Genomic DNA, 5,000 nt, shown 5'->3' with positions numbered 1-5,000 from the left:
TTCCAAGTAGAACCTCCACTCCTTCGAGAGCCAATAAATCCTTTACCGCAAAATCAAAATGACCTGTCACGAACTCGCATGACAGTTTCAAAAGGCAAATAGGAGTAACCTCTTCTCCTCTTATTCCTTTCAAAATGACCGAATCTCCTATGAGAGACTATTCCACCATCTAGTGTACATCTCGTTTAACCACTTTATGATTACAACCTATGCTGCACAATATCATGACTGGGATCTGCTGGCTCCCGTCATCTAGAGTGGTTAACCTACATTCATAAATATATGGTTTAAAGACACCCACGCTGTTTGGGTTATCCTTTTCGTCGTGTAATAGTTTGCTTGTTTATTTTCCTTGTTAACCTTTCCCGTTTGGTTCGTCGTCTTTGTATTCTCTGTAGTTGAATTACCTTTAACCACTTTGGCGACCTCTTTCAGTTGGTTCTACCAACATTCCTTACTGACATGGAGTTTTTTGCCACACTTCTAACAGAAAATATTAATCTGCTGCACGTCTTTCACAACACCTGAAGGAGGGACAATTCGACGATTTTTGCTGTGGTAGTATCACATTATGCTTTGGTAGAGTATCAGTGGTACTTCTACTCTAACTATTGAACTTGTTTCCATAGTTATTACTGAACTGGTTTCCATGGTTTGGCGAGTACTTGACACTTAGTCGGAACTACAATTAAAACTTCATAAAAGAGGAGGGTTCACAACTAATAATATAATCTTTATTCAGCGGAGCGGTTCTATTAAATTTTTTCACCTCTCCTTCCAATTACGTTAGAATATGTTCATGAATTCCTCGTAAATATTGTTCCAGCATTGTCAGTTCTTCTGAATCAGCCATCTCTCTCACTTAAGTAGCCTCTATCCACTTTTAAAGCATCGTCGTACCTTATAAGAGTAATCCAGGAAAGTTATTTCCTCGTCCTTCCGCTAGTTTTTAAAATTTTTCATTATTATATTAAATGGTCATCTGATACAGTTGCAGAACGTTACTCTTAACTTCTTAATACTCCTTCCTCTGGTCCTGAGACAAAGCAAGATGTGCACTGTGTCCTTTCCTAATAAGCACACTGCAATAACAGAGATCGTTTATCTTCTGGCCATTTCATCATCCCAGCAACCATTTAAAAATTATCAAAGAACTCCTCTGGGGCTTCCTCTGTGAATTTCAATATCAATCTCTGCGTACTTGCCACATTAATCACGGGATCTTGCATAGCAGTGGTCACACTTGTCTGAACTGACAACCTTACACGAGCATTAAACAGTTCTAATTCCCTGGCATGCCTTGCAGTTTTTCCTAATTTTTCTCTCTCTTTTTCTTCCAATTCCCACGTATGTCTTCCAATTTCTCTTGCCTCTTCCCTAGCTCTCTTTCTTCCTGTTTTGCAATTTTTCTTGCTTCTCCTCTCTCTCTTTCTTCCTGTTCCTCCTATTCTGCCATTATTTTCAGCCTAATCATATTATCTTTTGCTGCAATTCGTCTAATCTCAGACTCTACATTCATTTCACTCTCATTCCTTCAGTTGGTGGGTCATCTGCGACTTGCTTCTCCACGAATTCTGCTTCAGCCTTCTCCAATAGGTCACGGGCTGGTGGAATATTTCATTTGACAACTTTCCTGAGTTTATCAATGTTTTTTAAGGGTAGGCAATTGATTTGGGGTTTAATCATTCCATCAGTTGCATGGCCACTACATGCCATTTAAATAGCGAGCCACTGAGCTTTACTTACATTAGCTTCCTGAACAATTGGGTTTTCCAAAAACTCTGGTAGATTCAATTGCATCATCTTTTACTTTATAAAAAAATAAACCACTACAAAAAATATATCCTATCAATACACAGAATCCTATCAACATTAAACCAATAAAAATTTTAATAAAAAGCATGGCCCTGTTATCACAAATATTTAAAACAGACTTGCTTGATTTTATGGTCTGAGCACCAAAAATCTATATAACGACTGGCAAATTACGTAAATACCCGAGCTCCAAAACACATATACTATACATTGCATAATTTGATATACAATAAAATCAAAATACCTCCGAGTTCTGATAATGATACGCAACTCTCAGATGTTATTACTGTATTTATGAACACTAAATATCTGAAAGGTCTCTTTACACTACACTCAAAACAAAAATTGGGTAATTACTTTACTTTTAAAAGAAACTGTTCTTAAATCAACCTTGTAATTCTGTTCTTAGTCAGGGGATGCTAGCAAAGCACTGAGAAAAATATTGGTGATTGAAATAATATACACTTTATGAAAATTAAATATATTCTATAAAATTTACCTATTCGAAATTAACACCAAAATTAAATCGTTTGAGATATCTAATCTGATCTAAACCTTAGACTAAGACAAAAGAAAGACTATAAAAATTATACAATCACTGGTTTCACTAGAAATTAATTCATGAAAATATTTAATGTAAAAACTAATGAATAAATGATACTTTACCTCATAAAAAATAAATCAGAATTACACTAACATACACTTAACTGTTGATCTTATGTACTTTGGCTCACATAAGTTTATCGAACAGTTAAGCAAAATAAATATATTTCATAATTTAATCTAATCTCAGAGGGCCAGTTACAAGAATTTATACGGTAAAATGTACTTTCATTAACAGACTCCACTTTTAACTTTTAGGCACACAATAATATCACCAATGTTTGAATTAAAACTTAACACGGTATATGTTAGGAAAAAATCTCTATTAACGTTTTGAGATGAAAACACTATTCACATTTGAGAGACGATATGTAGTGGCTGGAGAGAGGGCTGACGGACTTTGGCTCCAAAGGATAGGCTGGATCTTTTCTGTCTCCTATGCATTGCTAGGTCCTATATATAAAAACTTAGTTCAATCTAGAAATTTATATTAAATCATTTTTGTAGCATGGGGGCATTGCTCCAGCAGCATAAGGTTGCCAACTTAGTAATTTGAAGAAGGGGTAATAACATTGCTTGTGGGGCAACTCTCTCTCAGGTAACGCTGTCCATCTCCTCTCTTATTATTAAAAAAAAAAAAGTTTTTTTATTATAGAACCTTCCTGAAACTTTCAACCACGTGGAAACGTGATGCAATCCCTACCTTAAGGGTCATACAGCATAATATTTAACAAGGTTACATAAGACTTCGTAACAAATCTATGTGAAATGAAAACTTGTTACTTTAAAATAACGTAAATTTACATATATGGAACTGAATGAAAATACAGTTAATGGAATAACGAAAGTCTTATGTAATTTACACACATTACTTAATCATACAAGAGTGGAATTCACCTTACATGCTAGCTATACATCTCTTAAATACACAAATAAGTACGTAAATAAAATATTTCACTTTAATGAAGACCAGCTTCGTAACTACACACGCACACGCACACGCACACGCACACACACACGCACATGCACACGCACACGCACACGCACACGCACACATATACATACATATATATATATATATATATATATATATATATATATATATATATATATATATATATATATATATGCAGAAGTACACCAGCCACCAACGCGGTAGTATTAGGTGAGGGGAAGCATGATTTCCCTGCGAATTCTAATTCTACTTATTCACCCTGCCGACGGACACTCCTACTGCCAGTGCATTATGGAGCGTTCTACTTATTGATACCTGGACTGTTGTAGCGCTAACAGCCTTTGCAAAAATCGAAGAGTTCGCGAAGGTTATGTATTCACACCTATCTTCGAATATATATGTATGTTTGTATATATGTATGTATATATGTAAATATATAAATATATATATATATATATATATATATGTATATATATATATATATATATATATATATATATATATATATATATATTGAGTATGAGCAATTTTACCAAAAAACACCTACAAAGACTTCGGCCAAACTTAGTTGGTTATGACGCATTTTGTATAGGGTATATCAAAGTAGAAGTAGACAAGTGCTTTTAATATAATTGCAATGGTAAGCAAATGGTAAATATTGTGATAGTATTTGTGTGTGTGTGTGAGCAACATTGTCCAAAAACTACTATTTCAAATGTAACGAAACTTGCACATGTGGGGATGAATTGATAAATCCATTATATATTGAAGAAAATAAATCGAAATACATGCCAACAGTGAAGTTTACAGCAAAATAAAACTGCTTGGCATGGTAAAGGCTCTCTACCTAGTGCCCCTCGAATTGATAATGAAATTGTAACGTTTGTACCTGATAAGTCACCTGAGATCATCAAACGTGGAAAATTGGAAGGTAAAACAATTTCTGTAGAGACTTTTTGTAGTCAAACTTTAGCATTATCTAAGGACCTTATATTTTAATATTTCCATGTCATTCTAGAGTTGGGTATTTTGGGTATATATGCCATTAGTCAATTTGGTAACAATGCTACCACGAACAATTTCATATTAAGACAACTATAATTGGTCTAATCTTACAATAGTTAATACTATAGAATCAGGGACAATGGTCTTGGAAGCTTGTACAGATAACGTAAAGAAAGAACTGGATGCGTATGTAAAAGGCAGTTCCTATATTGAATGGTGCTTCAAGAACTTGTATTGATTTCAATTTGTTTAATAATGTTACAAAGGAATATTGATTTCCATTGCCCTCCATTGAAGAAATCCCATATAAGGTACGTAATAACTACTTTCTCTTCATGGTTGATTTAAAGTCAGGATATCAACAGATTAGCCTTGAGCTAGAAAATTGGGAGAAAACAGCTTTTGTTGTATAACACTAATTTTATGTTTATAGTACTTTGCTCTTTGGTCTAAAGAACACACTCGCACATTTTTCTTGGGGTTATTTCCAGGTTTGCTTGTAAGTGCTGTGTTAATCTTGATGGAAAGATTATTTTAGAAAACACGATAAAGATTTGGACAATTTCACTAGAATACTTGAAGCTCATCGAAGGAATAATTTAAAAATCTATTTGGCGAAGTG

This window comes from Palaemon carinicauda, chromosome 1, assembly GCF_036898095.1.
Source record: "Palaemon carinicauda isolate YSFRI2023 chromosome 1, ASM3689809v2, whole genome shotgun sequence".
Classification (NCBI taxonomy): Eukaryota; Metazoa; Arthropoda; class Malacostraca; order Decapoda; family Palaemonidae; genus Palaemon; species Palaemon carinicauda.
This window is presented reverse-complemented; position numbering follows the sequence as displayed.